This window comes from Phyllobates terribilis, unplaced genomic scaffold (assembly GCF_046119375.1).
Source record: "Phyllobates terribilis strain yellow unplaced genomic scaffold, ASM4611937v1 Scaffold_2__4_contigs__length_985480577, whole genome shotgun sequence".
Taxonomy (NCBI): Eukaryota; Metazoa; Chordata; class Amphibia; order Anura; family Dendrobatidae; genus Phyllobates; species Phyllobates terribilis.
Window position 1 is genome coordinate 456406272 of NW_027362762.1, and position 18311 is coordinate 456424582.

Below are 18311 nucleotides of genomic sequence, written 5' to 3' on the forward strand. Positions count from 1 at the left end.
AGCCGGCAGAGAACAATGATGAGAGCAGCATTCAGCAACCGGCGCTTGGGAACAGCGCAAACTGTACAGTGATTCACAAGCGCTGGTACGTGTCACTCTGATGATCCGTGGATGTCATCCACGTGTCATCAGTGTGGGACGTTTTGCGGCCCGCAGCCACCCCGGAAATAATTAAAAAAAAATTGACGTGGGACTTCGCACTATATTTGTGCCCAGCCAGGTACAGCAGGCAGGAACGGGCTGCGCCCAACCGCCAGCTGCCTATTTGTACCTGGCCGGACACAACAATATAGGGAAGCCCTTTTTTTCTTTATTATTTCATGAATTTCATGAAATAATTAAAAAAAAAAATACGTGGGGCTTCTCCCTATTTGTGTGTCCAGCCAGGTACAACTAGGCAGCTGGGGGATGGAATCTGCAGCGCAGGGAGGCCCAAGCTTTCTGCCCCCCCCGGTGCAAATTGCAGTCCGCAGCCACCCCGGAAAATGGCGCGTTCATAGAAGCTGGATGCTGTACCTGGCTGGCATACAAAAATATGGCAAAGCCCACGTCAAAATTTTTGGGAAAAATTAATTAAAAAATAAATAATAATTTAGGGACTGCATCTTTATTAACTCCTCAAATGTCATTTAGTGTTAAAATAAAGGATTTATTTAAAAAAAAATTGGCGTGGGATCCCCCATAATTTTAGGCTCTAGCGGAGGTTAAGCAGACGGCTGGGGCAGATGTTTGAAGCCTGGGAAGTGGGTAATACCCACGGAGCTTCCCAGACTACTAATATCAGCCCCCAGCTGAATACCTAGCCTTTACTAGCTATTAAAATGGGGGACCCCCCAAAAAAAATGACGTGGGGTACCCCCTATTTAATAGCTAGCAAAGGCTAGGCAGACAGCTGGGGGCTGATATTAATAGCCCAGGAAGGGTGCCATGAATATTGGCCCCCTCCCAGGCTAGAAACACCAGTCGTCAGCCGCCCCAGAAATGGCGCATCCATAGGATGCGCCAACTCTGGCACTTAGCCTCGCTCTTCCACGCTGCCCTGGTGCGGTGGCAGGGGGTAATAGGGTTGGGGTTCATGTCAGCGCCAGCTGCCATGAAGCCCAGGTTAGTAATGATGGGCGTCTATAAGACACCCCCATTACTAACCTACAAAGTGTTAAAAAGAAAAAACACACTACACCCAGAAAAAAATAATTTATTTGAAATAAAACACACAATTTTATTTATTCTTAGTTTACTAAAAAAAAATAGTTACCTGTCCACGTTCCAGCGCTGATCTCCCATGCACAGCTGTCACATCTGGAGATGGTGACAGCTGTGCATGGCTGCTGTAAGCTCACACTGCCGGGAACACGTCCGCTCCCGGCAGCGGGAGCCACTGACTGAGGTCACCGTAGTGCATTCAGGCAGCGCAGCTCCGGAGACCTCCTTTACGGCACTGCTGTACCGTGGGAATTTCTCACGATACAGCAGGGCCGTAAAGGAGCTGACCGGAGCAGCGCTGCCTGAACTCCGGCGAACCCGCTTATGCAATGACGGGGCTGCTTTACGGCCCCATCATTCTAGCGGCGGCAGCGGTTCAGAGCGGTCACATTCTATGTGGCTGCTCTAAACTGGAGATCATCGTGGGACACTCGTGGACTACTACGGAGGGGTAAGGATAAGGTTGTGGTTTATTATTTTATATTTTATTACAGGAGATCGATGGCTTCGGGGAATTAGGTGTCTAGGTGAGTATAGGTGTAGTTTTTTATTTTTTACTTTATTTTAGGTGGCGATCGGCGGGGACAGGTAATGTATGAACTAATTTATTGTAGGTAACCACTGGCCACCAATGACATGTATTTAAAATTTATTGGGGAAACAGTAGGGCAATTTAAATAACAGGATCAGGCTGATGGGAACTACTGCTCCCATCGAGCTGATCCTGCTGGCATGAGTGGACGGGGGACAGACATAGGCCGATGGGAGTAGTAGTGTCACATCGGCCTATGTCTGCCTGCACCACACACCCGCACACACTCGCAGACATCGCACAGACACCGCACACACCCGCAGACATCGCACAGACACCGCACACACTCGCAGACATCGCACAGACACCGCGCACACCCGCACACATCGCACAGACATCGCACAGACACCCCGCACACACTCGCAGACACACACACAGACACCCCGCACACACTCGCAGACACACGCACAGACACCCACACACACCAATCATGACGGGCTGATCGTCTGGGAGGTGAGGCTCACCTGCGCGGCCGTGGGAAAGTTCATGTGAGTTCGTGCAATGCAGTCAAGCATGAACTCACGTGAACCCTCTGAGGGCACCGCGGCTACTTCAAATGAACAGCTGATCAGCATCACCTGATACCTCAGCTGTTCATTTGAAATAACCGGCGGGAAAGCGCAGCACAGAACGGGAAAGCCGGCGGTGAAGTCTTTTCACTGCCGGCTTCCCCGCCCGGGTCCTTCGCTCCCCGCTACTTGGTGCTGCGCTCCCCGCCCGGTCCTAACTTACGATCGGGATGGGAGGTGGCGAGGGGAGCGGAGGATCGGGGTGGGAGGCTGCGGGGAAGCAGTATGGGGCTGTGTGATTGTTTAAAAGCCGGCGGCTTTTTACCGCCCGCCGGCTTTTAAACGATCAGGAGAATTCTCCCACGCTGGGATGGCATTCTGATGACAGGCTGGATCGCAGCTGAGCACTGCCATCCAGCTTGTCATCCTTCAGAGACACTGCAGAGCGCAGGCATTATGGGAACTTCCGATTCCGGTATTCGATATTGTAAAAGTATCGGAATTAAGTATCGGAATTCCGATACAGCGAATATCGGCCGATACCCGATATTTCAGTATCGGAATGCTCAACACTACTCCTGACCCATAAATTGTAGGCTTTCAGTCCAGGAGAGGTGACAAAACAGGACAGGGACCCAACAATGAAAGACGACCTTGACGCTAGCTGTTGGGCACACATATATTGGCCAATGTATGCACTAAGTGCTTTCCTTTACTGTAATTTTTCATATTAATATTACAGTAAATGTCATGTGCACATTTTGTAGCGCTTTCTTATGTTTCTATTGTAGTAATTCAGTTTCAATGTCTTAGAGCAATCACTCTTAGCAATTTAGGAGACAACGTTGACCTTTTTTATATGAGATATGTGTTCATTCCCCAATTACCTACATATATTCCATGTACATTCCCTACCTACCAAGTACAAGGAATATAATATACACCTGTTTCTATGGGATATGTGTTCATTCTCCTATTATCTACATATATTTCATGTTCATTCCCCTCCTATCAAGCACATGGGATATAATATACACCTGTTTATATGGGATATATGTTCATTCCCCTATTATGTACATATATGTTCCTTCCCCACCTATCAAGCACAGGGAATATAACATACACCTGTTTCTATGGGATATCTGTTCATTCTCCTATTATCTACATATGTTATATGTTCATTCCCAATCAAGCACAGGGAATATAATCTACACCTGTTTATATGGGATGTGTGTTCATTCCCCTATTATCCACATATAATATATGTTCATTCCCCTCCTACCAAGTACAAGGAATATAATATACACCTGTTTATATGGGATATGTGTTCATTCCCCTATTATCTACATATATTATATGTTCATTCCCCTCCTACCAAGCACAGGGAATATAATATACACCTGTTTATATGGGACATGTGTTCATTCTCCTATTATCTACATATATTATATGTTCATTCCCCACCTATCAAGCACATGGAATATAATATACTCCTGTTTATATGGGATATCTGTTCATTCTCCTATTATCTACATATATTATATGTTCATTCCCCATCAAGCACAGAGAATATAATATACACTTGTTTCTATGGGATATCTGTTCATTCTCCTATTATCCACATATATTATATGTTCATTCCCCTCCTATCATGAACAGGGAAATATAATATACACCTGTTTATATGGGATGTGTGTTCATTCTCCTATTATCTACATATATTTCATGTTCATTCCCCACCTATCATGAACAGTGAATATAATATACACCTGTTTATATGGGATATGTGTTCATTCTCCTATTATCTACATAGATTTCATGTTCATTCCCCATTTATCAAGCACATAGAATATAATATATACCTGTTTATATGGGATGTGTGTTCATTCCCCTATTATCTACATATATTATATGTTCATTCCCACCTATCAAGCACAGGGAATATAATATACACCTGTTTATATGGGATATGTGTTCATTCCCCTATTATCTACATATATGTTCATTCCCACCTACCAAGCACAGGGAATATAATATACACCTGTTTATATGGGTTATGTGTTCATTCCTCTATTATCTACATATATTATATGTTCATTCCCCTCCTACCAAGCACAGGGAATATAATATACACCTGTTTATATGAGATGTGTGTTCATTCTCCTATTATCTACATATATTATATGTTCATTTCCACCTATCAAGCACTGGGAATATAATATATACCTGTTTATATGGGTTATGTGTTCATTCTCCTATTATCTACATATATTATATGTTCATTCCCCACCTACCAAGCACAGGGAATATAATATACACCTGTTTATATGGGATATATGTTCATGCTCCTATTATCTACATATATTATAGGTTCATTCCCCACCTACCAAGCACAGGGAATATAATATACACCTGCTTATATGGGTTATGTGTTCATTCCCCTATTATCTACATATATTATATGTTCATTCCCACCTATCAAGCACTGGGAATATAATATATACCTGTTTATATGGGTTATGTGTTCATTCTCCTATTATCTACATATATTATATGTTCATTCCCCACCTATCAAGCACTGGGAATATAATATATACCTGTTTATATGGGTTATGTGTTCATTCTCCTATTATCTACATATATTATATGTTCATTCCCCACCTAACAAGCACAGGGAATATAATATTCACCTGTTTATATGGGTTATGTGTTCATTCCCCTATTATCCACATATATTATATGTTCATTCCCCACCTATCAAGTACAAGGAATATAATATTCACCTGTTTATATGGGATGTGTGTTCATTCCCCTATTATCTACATATATTATATGTTCATTCCCCACCTACCAAGCACAGGGAATATAATATACACCTGTTTATATGAGATGTGTGTTCATTCTCCTATTATCTACATATATTATATGTTCATTTCCACCTATCAAGCACTGGGAATATAATATATACCTGTTTATATGGGTTATGTGTTCATTCTCCTATTATCTACATATATTATATGTTCATTCCCCACCTACCAAGCACAGGGAATATAATATACACCTGTTTATATGGGATATATGTTCATGCTCCTATTATCTACATATATTATAGGTTCATTCCCCACCTACCAAGCACAGGGAATATAATATACACCTGTTTATATGGGATATATGTTCATGCTCCTATTATCTACATATATTATAGGTTCATTCCCCACCTACCAAGCACAGGGAATATAATATACACCTGCTTATATGGGTTATGTGTTCATTCCCCTATTATCTACATATATTATATGTTCATTCCCACCTATCAAGCACTGGGAATATAATATATACCTGTTTATATGGGTTATGTGTTCATTCTCCTATTATCTACATATATTATATGTTCATTCCCCACCTATCAAGCACTGGGAATATAATATATACCTGTTTATATGGGTTATGTGTTCATTCTCCTATTATCTACATATATTATATGTTCATTCCCCACCTAACAAGCACAGGGAATATAATATTCACCTGTTTATATGGGTTATGTGTTCATTCCCCTATTATCCACATATATTATATGTTCATTCCCCACCTATCAAGTACAAGGAATATAATATTCACCTGTTTATATGGGATGTGTGTTCATTCCCCTATTATCTACATATATTATATGTTCATTCCCCACCTACCAAGCACAGGGAATATAATATACACCTGTTTATATGGGATATGTGTTCATTCCCCTATTATCTACATATATGTTCATTCCCACCTACCAAGCACAGGGAATATAATATACACCTGCTTATATGGGTTATGTGTTCATTCCCCTATTATCTACATATATTATATGTTCATTCCCACCTATCAAGCACTGGGAATATAATATATACCTGTTTATATGGGTTATGTGTTCATTCTCCTATTATCTACATATATTATATGTTCATTCCCCACCTATCAAGCACTGGGAATATAATATATACCTGTTTATATGGGTTATGTGTTCATTCTCCTATTATCTACATATATTATATGTTCATTCCCCACCTAACAAGCACAGGGAATATAATATTCACCTGTTTATATGGGTTATGTGTTCATTCCCCTATTATCCACATATATTATATGTTCATTCCCCACCTATCAAGTACAAGGAATATAATATTCACCTGTTTATATGGGATGTGTGTTCATTCCCCTATTATCTACATATATTATATGTTCATTCCCCACCTACCAAGCACAGGGAATATAATATACACCTGTTTATATGAGATGTGTGTTCATTCTCCTATTATCTACATATATTATATGTTCATTTCCACCTATCAAGCACTGGGAATATAATACATACCTGTTTATATGGGTTATGTGTTCATTCTCCTATTATCTACATATATTATATGTTTATTCCCCACCTACCAAGCACAGGGAATATAATATACACCTGTTTATATGGGATATATGTTCATGCTCCTATTATCTACATATATTATAGGTTCATTCCCCACCTACCAAGCACAGGGAATATAATATACACCTGTTTATATGGGATATATGTTCATGCTCCTATTATCTACATATATTATAGGTTCATTCCCCACCTACCAAGCACAGGGAATATAATATACACCTGTTTATATGGGATATATGTTCATGCTCCTATTATCTACATATATTATAGGTTCATTCCCCTCCTACCAAGCACAGGGAATATAATATACACCTGCTTATATGGGTTATGTGTTCATTCCCCTATTATCTACATATATTATATGTTCATTCCCACCTATCAAGCACTGGGAATATAATATATACCTGTTTATATGGGTTATGTGTTCATTCTCCTATTATCTACATATATTATATGTTCATTCCCCACCTATCAAGCACTGGGAATATAATATATACCTGTTTATATGGGTTATGTGTTCATTCTCCTATTATCTACATATATTATATGTTCATTCCCCACCTAACAAGCACAGGGAATATAATATTCACCTGTTTATATGGGTTATGTGTTCATTCCCCTATTATCCACATATATTATATGTTCATTCCCCACCTATCAAGTACAAGGAATATAATATTCACCTGTTTATATGGGATGTGTGTTCATTCCCCTATTATCTACATATATTATATGTTCATTCCCCACCTACCAAGCACAGGGAATATAATATACACCTGTTTATATGAGATGTGTGTTCATTCTCCTATTATCTACATATATTATATGTTCATTTCCACCTATCAAGCACTGGGAATATAATATATACCTGTTTATATGGGTTATGTGTTCATTCTCCTATTATCTACATATATTATATGTTTATTCCCCACCTACCAAGCACAGGGAATATAATATACACCTGTTTATATGGGATATATGTTCATGCTCCTATTATCTACATATATTATAGGTTCATTCCCCACCTACCAAGCACAGGGAATATAATATACACCTGTTTATATGGGATATATGTTCATGCTCCTATTATCTACATATATTATAGGTTCATTCCCCACCTACCAAGCACAGGGAATATAATATTCACCTGTTTATATGGGATATGTGTTCATTCCCCTATTATCTACATATATTATATGTTCATTCCCACCTATCAAGCACTGGGAATATAATATATACCTGTTTATATGGGTTATGTGTTCATTCTCCTATTATCTACATATATTATATGTTCATTCCCCACCTATCAAGCACTGGGAATATAATATATACCTGTTTATATGGGTTATGTGTTCATTCTCCTATTATCTACATATATTATATGTTCATTCCCCACCTAACAAGCACAGGGAATATAATATTCACCTGTTTATATGGGTTATGTGTTCATTCTCCTATTATCTACATATATTATAGGTTCATTCCCCACCTACCAAGCACAGGGAATATAATATACACCTGCTTATATGGGTTATGTGTTCATTCCCCTATTATCTACATATATTATATGTTCATTCCCACCAATCAAGCACTGGGAATATAATATATACCTGTTTATATGGGTTATGTGTTCATTCTCCTATTATCTACATATATTATATGTTCATTCCCCACCTATCAAGCACTGGGAATATAATATATACCTGTTTATATGGGTTATGTGTTCATTCTCCTATTATCTACATATATTATATGTTCATTCCCCACCTAACAAGCACAGGGAATATAATATTCCCTGTTTATATGGGTTATGTGTTCATTCCCCTATTATCCACATATATTATATGTTCATTCCCCACCTATCAAGTACAAGGAATATAATATTCACCTGTTTATATGGGATGTGTGTTCATTCCCCTATTATCTACATATATTATATGTTCATTCCCCACCTACCAAGCACAGGGAATATAATATACACCTGTTTATATGAGATGTGTGTTCATTCTCCTATTATCTACATATATTATATGTTCATTTCCACCTATCAAGCACTGGGAATATAATATATACCTGTTTATATGGGTTATGTGTTCATTCTCCTATTATCTACATATATTATATGTTCATTCCCCACCTACCAAGCACAGGGAATATAATATACACCTGTTTATATGGGATATATGTTCATGCTCCTATTATCTACATATATTATAGGTTCATTCCCCACCTACCAAGCACAGGGAATATAATATACACCTGTTTATATGGGATATATGTTCATGCTCCTATTATCTCCATATATTATAGGTTCATTCCCCTCCTACCAAGCACAGGGAATATAATATACACCTGCTTATATGGGTTATGTGTTCATTCTCCTATTATCTACATATATTATATGTTCATTCCCCACCTATCAAGCACTGGGAATATAATATATACCTGTTTATATGGGTTATGTGTTCATTCTCCTATTATCTACATATATTATATGTTCATTCCCCACCTATCAAGCACTGGGAATATAATATATACCTGTTTATATGGGTTATGTGTTCATTCTCCTATTATCTACATATATTATATGTTCATTCCCCACCTAACAAGCACAGGGAATATAATATTCACCTGTTTATATGGGTTATGTGTTCATTCCCCTATTATCCACATATATTATATGTTCATTCCCCACCTATCAAGTACAAGGAATATAATATTCACCTGTTTATATGGGATGTGTGTTCATTCCCCTATTATCTACATATATTATATGTTCATTCCCCACCTACCAAGCACAGGGAATATAATATACACCTGTTTATATGAGATGTGTGTTCATTCTCCTATTATCTACATATATTATATGTTCATTTCCACCTATCAAGCACTGGGAATATAATATATACCTGTTTATATGGGTTATGTGTTCATTCTCCTATTATCTACATATATTATATGTTTATTCCCCACCTACCAAGCACAGGGAATATAATATACACCTGTTTATATGGGATATATGTTCATGCTCCTATTATCTACATATATTATAGGTTCATTCCCCACCTACCAAGCACAGGGAATATAATATACACCTGTTTATATGGGATATATGTTCATGCTCCTATTATCTACATATATTATAGGTTCATTCCCCACCTACCAAGCACAGGGAATATAATATTCACCTGTTTATATGGGATATGTGTTCATTCCCCTATTATCTACATATATTATATGTTCATTCCCACCTATCAAGCACTGGGAATATAATATATACCTGTTTATATGGGTTATGTGTTCATTCTCCTATTATCTACATATATTATATGTTCATTCCCCACCTATCAAGCACTGGGAATATAATATATACCTGTTTATATGGGTTATGTGTTCATTCTCCTATTATCTACATATATTATATGTTCATTCCCCACCTAACAAGCACAGGGAATATAATATTCACCTGTTTATATGGGTTATGTGTTCATTCTCCTATTATCTACATATATTATAGGTTCATTCCCCACCTACCAAGCACAGGGAATATAATATACACCTGCTTATATGGGTTATGTGTTCATTCCCCTATTATCTACATATATTATATGTTCATTCCCACCAATCAAGCACTGGGAATATAATATATACCTGTTTATATGGGTTATGTGTTCATTCTCCTATTATCTACATATATTATATGTTCATTCCCCACCTATCAAGCACTGGGAATATAATATATACCTGTTTATATGGGTTATGTGTTCATTCTCCTATTATCTACATATATTATATGTTCATTCCCCACCTAACAAGCACAGGGAATATAATATTCCCTGTTTATATGGGTTATGTGTTCATTCCCCTATTATCCACATATATTATATGTTCATTCCCCACCTATCAAGTACAAGGAATATAATATTCACCTGTTTATATGGGATGTGTGTTCATTCCCCTATTATCTACATATATTATATGTTCATTCCCCACCTACCAAGCACAGGGAATATAATATACACCTGTTTATATGAGATGTGTGTTCATTCTCCTATTATCTACATATATTATATGTTCATTTCCACCTATCAAGCACTGGGAATATAATATATACCTGTTTATATGGGTTATGTGTTCATTCTCCTATTATCTACATATATTATATGTTCATTCCCCACCTACCAAGCACAGGGAATATAATATACACCTGTTTATATGGGATATATGTTCATGCTCCTATTATCTACATATATTATAGGTTCATTCCCCACCTACCAAGCACAGGGAATATAATATACACCTGTTTATATGGGATATATGTTCATGCTCCTATTATCTCCATATATTATAGGTTCATTCCCCTCCTACCAAGCACAGGGAATATAATATACACCTGCTTATATGGGTTATGTGTTCATTCCCCTATTATCTACATATATTATATGTTCATTCCCACCTATCAAGCACTGGGAATATAATATATACCTGTTTATATGGGTTATGTGTTCATTCTCCTATTATCTACATATATTATATGTTCATTCCCCACCTATCAAGCACTGGGAATATAATATATACCTGTTTATATGGGTTATGTGTTCATTCTCCTATTATCTACATATATTATATGTTCATTCCCCACCTAACAAGCACAGGGAATATAATATTCACCTGTTTATATGGGTTATGTGTTCATTCCCCTATTATCCACATATATTATATGTTCATTCCCCACCTATCAAGTACAAGGAATATAATATTCACCTGTTTATATGGGATGTGTGTTCATTCCCCTATTATCTACATATATTATATGTTCATTCCCCACCTACCAAGCACAGGGAATATAATATACACCTGTTTATATGAGATGTGTGTTCATTCTCCTATTATCTACATATATTATATGTTCATTTCCACCTATCAAGCACTGGGAATATAATATATACCTGTTTATATGGGTTATGTGTTCATTCTCCTATTATCTACATATATTATATGTTTATTCCCCACCTACCAAGCACAGGGAATATAATATACACCTGTTTATATGGGATATATGTTCATGCTCCTATTATCTACATATATTATAGGTTCATTCCCCACCTACCAAGCACAGGGAATATAATATACACCTGTTTATATGGGATATATGTTCATGCTCCTATTATCTACATATATTATAGGTTCATTCCCCACCTACCAAGCACAGGGAATATAATATTCACCTGTTTATATGGGATATGTGTTCATTCCCCTATTATCTACATATATTATATGTTCATTCCCACCTATCAAGCACAGGGAATATAATATATACCTGTTTATATGGGTTATGTGTTCATTCTCCTATTATCTACATATATTATATGTTCATTCCCCACCTAACAAGCACAGGGAATATAATATTCACCTGTTTATATGGGTTATGTGTTCATTCCCCTATTATCCACATATATTATATGTTCATTCCCCACCTATCAAGTACAAGGAATATAATATTCACCTGTTTATATGGGATGTGTGTTCATTCCCCTATTATCTACATATATTATATGTTCATTCCCCACCTACCAAGCACAGGGAATATAATATACACCTGTTTATATGAGATGTGTGTTCATTCTCCTATTATCTACATATATTATATGTTCATTTCCACCTATCAAGCACTGGGAATATAATATATACCTGTTTATATGGGTTATGTGTTCATTCTCCTATTATCTACATATATTATATGTTTATTCCCCACCTACCAAGCACAGGGAATATAATATACACCTGTTTATATGGGATATATGTTCATGCTCCTATTATCTACATATATTATAGGTTCATTCCCCACCTACCAAGCACAGGGAATATAATATACACCTGTTTATATGGGATATATGTTCATGCTCCTATTATCTACATATATTATAGGTTCATTCCCCACCTACCAAGCACAGGGAATATAATATTCACCTGTTTATATGGGATATGTGTTCATTCCCCTATTATCTACATATATTATATGTTCATTCCCACCTATCAAGCACAGGGAATATAATATATACCTGTTTATATGGGTTATGTGTTCATTCTCCTATTATCTACATATATTATATGTTCATTCCCCACCTAACAAGCACAGGGAATATAATATTCACCTGTTTATATGGGTTATGTGTTCATTCCCCTATTATCCACATATATTATATGTTCATTCCCCACCTATCAAGCACAGGGAATATAATATACACCTGTTTATATGGGATATATGTTCATTCTCCATTATCTACATAGATTTCAAGTTCATTTCATGTCCAAGATGCAGAAGCTATCTGTAATGCCTCTCCATATGTTTGGACCTATAAGTTATTAGGTTCATTCTTATTTATTCCTTTTCTTCATTCCTTTTAGTATGTCCCCATACCAAGAGCTGTAATGCATTGAATATTAGAGAAGCCGCTTATCCCCAGCAGCCCTGTGTATAGGCCACAGATGGGAGTCGTACTTCGGTACTACGCCCCCCACCGTACACGACCCAGCAGAGCGCCCGTGCAGTGTGTGCACAGCCATATCACAGCTGAGGCCGCGGCAGCTCCTGGTGCTTTGTTCTCTAGCACCGCAGGAGGTGAGTGTGTACAGTGACAGGAATACAGTGTGAGCCCTGGCTGCCATGTGCACGTAGTGGAGGGCGCGGACAGCGGCACCACAGCAGCTTCTTCACATCCCTGACAGCTGCTGCAGAGCTCCTGGTGCAGGTAAGACATTGGGGGCTGTCTGGTAACATGTGGTCATGCACTGACATTAGCCTTAGTGTCACCAGGCTCAGAGCTAGGGCCGGGAGCCACAAACCTCCTGATTGGATGTCAGGATCTGCATGGGCGGGGCTTAATCTTACAGCAACCAATCACTGTCCAGTGGTTTTTGGTTATGAAGCTGTAATGTAATAATCACCATGAAGCACATTATTATTATTATTAATATTATTAATAATAATAATAATCTGGACAATGTTACATTTACTGCAGGCATATTTCTAAAGGTTCGTGACTTATATCTAATATTTATTTTACTTTGATAGATCTGTGTATTTATTTCTACATTTATAAGAAATGTTAAAGGGTTACTCTAAGTATTATAAATGGCTAAAATTGCAAAGTGTTTGCAATTTTTTTTAAATAAAAAATCTTTTCTATTCTCAAAAACAGTTTTTTTTTTATTTTATTATTTACTGATTGTAGCATAGGGAACTTCTGATAGCGGTGATCAGGCTCCAGACAAGGCGCTCAGCACTTGTAGGCTCTTTTCTGTCCAGCTTGTAAGCGCTGGCCGGATTGCTTAGCTTCAGTGACCTCTGCACTCCTCCAATGCTGCAGAGACAGCGCTGCCTCTAGTGGCAGCATGGGAAAGTGCAACGTTCGGACCAGCAGCTGAACGAAACCTCTTGTCCAATCTGTCAATCAAGCATAATCGCACCACCCCGAAGTAGGTAGGAAGCCAGGAGGTAGGGGTGCAGTACACTGCTGAACATGCAGGATCAGGTAACAGCTTAAGCTCCAAATTTGTAAAAATATTCTTAGTCTTCAACCACTCAACTAAAAACATTTTCCTGCTCATAAATCAATACTAACCACATTGGAACCAAATATGTATTTTTTTTTAAATCTTTACTGTCTTAAAGAAAATGTTTTGTCCAAATTGTCTTGATTAAAAATAACTTAAAGGGAACCTGTGATCAGTTCACATCGAACACCATATCACATATATAGCCAGCAGCTTTTGTTTTTGTTTTGGCTATGCTGTCTCCCACTCTCAATCCATCATTATCTGTGCTCCCCCACTGCACCCTCAATACATCATCATTCACTGTCGCCAGTCACCCACCTTCAATCCATAATTATTTGCTGCTTCCTATCCCCAATCCTCAATCCATCGTTATTTGCTGTCCCCGTCACCCATTCTCAATCCATCAGTATTTGCTATCCCCCACCCTCAATCCATCATTATTTGCTGTCCCCGTCACCCATTCTCAATCCATCAGTATTTGCTATCCCCCACCCTCAATCCATCATTATTTGCTGTCCTCCGCCCCCAATCCATTATTATTTACTGTCCCCCATCCCACACCCCCAATCCATCATTATTTGCTGTCCCCGGTCTCCCACACTCTATGCATCATTATATGCTGTCCCTGGTCCCCCACCACCAATCGAAAATTATTTGCTGTCCCCCGCCTCCCACCACCACCCACAATCCATCATTATTTTTTCTCCCTCACGGCACCCTCAATACATCGTCATTCACTGTTCCCCATCACCACCCCCAATTCATTATTATTTGCTGTCCCCCACCCTCATTCCATGATTATTTGCTGTCCCCCGTCCCCCACCCTCAATCCATCATTATTTGCTGTCCCCCGTCTCCCACCCTCAATCCATCTTTATTCGCTCCCACCACACCCATTTAATTAGTTTTATTAAAAAAAATCACGATCCCCTGCAGGTGCAGCTCCTCTTCTGATATCCTCCTGGCGAGTGGAACACATACATGCCGGTGTGTATGCAATAACGTCATCGCGCACGCGCTGTTACCAGCGCGTCACAGAATAGGCGGAGGGACTCCCTTGGAGCTGCACGGCTGTTCCATGGAGCTCTAGAAAGGCAGAAAGGCTCCCTGCGCCTAGATCTGCGCCGCCTACATTATTATACCCTGGGGCCCGGTGAGCAGAAGCACAAGAGGGGGAAACTGGTCTTGGCCCGGGCCCCCCCCCCCTTTGTTTCAGCTCACTGGGTCCCATACAGTAGTAAGGGCAGTAATGCCCTGATAGCGGCCCTGGACGTCATGAAGACCTTACTGAGCTTGCACCTTTTTTGCCACCTAATCTGAAAGCAGTACGATGTAGAGACAGACTGAGACCCTGATTCCAGCAATGTGTCACTTACTGGGCTCCTTTCTTTGGATATAATCACTGTTTTATCAGTAGGAGATTATCATTAGAGGACTAGTAAACTTGTTGCCGTATAGTTCTCCAGATTCACGAGATCTGTATAAACTCACACCCATCACTGACTGGCAGCTTTTTGAGTACACTGTGCATAGGCAGAAAGCTGACAATCAGTGGTGTGGGTGGATTTATACAGAGCTCAGCATTCAAAAACAGCAGAGAAAACATTCTTATCAAAACTACAAGCAGCCCTGTAAGTGATACATTACTGGAATCACAATATCTGCCTACACATTATGCTCCACTCAGATGGGGTAGCAAAAACCTGGTGACAGATTCCCTTTAAGCCCTTACATGTAAGGAGCCAGTCAATAGCAGGTGTATGGAATGGGATCACAGGGTGAGGCCGCCCCATACCTGGCAGGTAATGGGTTGTGTGTTACAGCCAGGACCTGCCTCTAACAAGCGCTGCCTGCGATTGTTACCCTCTAAATGCGCCAGCAGGAGGGAATGTCATTTAATGTAATATGGGGTGTAAACACTTTCAGAAAAGTCTGATCTATCAAAATATAAAGTAATTAACCCAATCAGTAAAAATAGATTTTTTTTTCACAATTTCACTGCACTTGGAATTTTTTTCCTGTTTTCCAGTACACTATGTGGTAAAATGAATGGTATCACTCAAAAGTACAACTCGACCCGCAAAAACCAAGCCCTCATATGTCTATGTGGACAGAAAAATAAAAAAGTTATGAGTCTGGGAAAAAGGGAGAAAAAAAAACAGAAACGCAAAAACGGAAATTGCTTTGAGTAGGTGTTAGGCTATGTGCCCACGTTGCATAAATGAAGCAGAAAATTTCTGCTTCATTTCTGCAAGTCCTCTCCCGGAAAAACACATGCGGAATTCCGCACGCGTTTATCACGCGTTTATCACGCGTTTTCCACATGCGGAATTGCCTTGCGTTTTTTATGCATTGGACAAAGGCAATTCTGCTTGCGGAAACGCAAAATTAATTGACATGCTGCGGATTTTTGAACGCAGCATAAACGCTGCGGAAAAATCCGCAGCATGTGCATAGAACTTGCGGAATCCCATTGGGGACCATGGGGTGCGGGTTACCAAGCGTTTTACAAGCATTTCCGCTGCGGAAAATCCGCATCAAAAACGCTTGAAAAACGCTACGTGGGCACACAGCCTTAAAAGACCTTTGCATAAATGGCATTAATTTGGGGTATAAAATCCTGATGACAGGTTCCTTTAGGCTGAGTTCACACGATGCGTTTTTCATGCGTTTCCGCGGCGTTTTTGCAGTTGCGTAAACGCAGCGGAAACGCATGAAAAACGCATGGTAGAAGGGCAGCAATGTTCCCCAATGGAAATCCGCATGTGCTGTGCCCATGATGCGGATTTTTCCGCAGCGTAAACGCTGCGGTCAAAAATCCGCTGCATGTCAATTAATTTTGCGGAAACGCTGCTCTTTTGCCGCCATTGACTTGCATTAGACCGCATGGAATCCGCATCACTGTATATGTTGATGCGCTTTTCATGCGGTCTAATGTGCGGATGGTACCCGGGTGTGGATGAGAGGACTCTCATCCAGACCCAGGTACCATTAAAAAAAAAAGAATAAAATAAAAAATATATATATTCTCACCTTCTGACGGCCCGCGCTGCGTCCTGCCGGCTTCCCGCGCACTTCGCGGTTGAATGAAGGACCTTCGCTGACGTCAGAGTCATGTGACGGGTCACGTGACGCTGACGTCGGAAGGTCCTACAGTCTTCACTGCCGGCAGCCGGGACCGATGAAGCAGGACACCGGGGGCCATCAGAGGGTAAAGTATATATTTATTTTTTATTTTTTGACATCACACACTATATAAATCCATGCCGGTTGCATGGATTTATATAGTGTGAAGTTGACAAGCACTTTCCAAGTGATGCTAAAATCGCTTGGGAAGCGCTTGTCAACCCGCATGCGGAAATGAAAGTGAAGACCGCTTCATTTCCGCATGTCCCTGGCAGGAAACCGCATGTACAATCCGCATGCGTTTTTTCCTGCCAGAGAGATGCAGAAACGCTCAGTAAAAAATCCTGAGCATTTCTGCATCGTGTGCACATACCCTTACTGTTTTCTGTCAGGTCTCATACAGGTCTCTTATGTAATCGTTTTATATAACGAGATTGCTAACTAGGCCGGGTTTAGACGAGCGTATGAAAAATTGTCGGCTTTTCATCTAGGAAAAAATGGCTTTTTCATCCATATGGTTTTCTGTATGTCTGTTTTATACATCAAAAATGAAAAAAATATACAAGGCCAATAAAGTTTCCTACCTCATCAATTGCAGTGGATCCAGTAAAACCAGATGGCACATGGATGGTGTCCATATGGTTAGTCATTTGTTTGACACCCCAATTAGATTTAAGGGGTCAGATTAGCGTATGCTTCAATTACCGAGGACCATCGATCCCTGTATAAAAAACAAACATTTATTCGAGGTACGCCGTGACGGCTAGATTGTGAATGTCACAACCCCATTGTATGCCTGTAGAGTATACAGCTGCTGGTGTCACGGCTGCGGAGTGAAGGCAATCTTCATCTGCGAATGTATTGAGGAGTAATAGGAGATGGACGTTCCTGGTAGACCGCGCTGCTG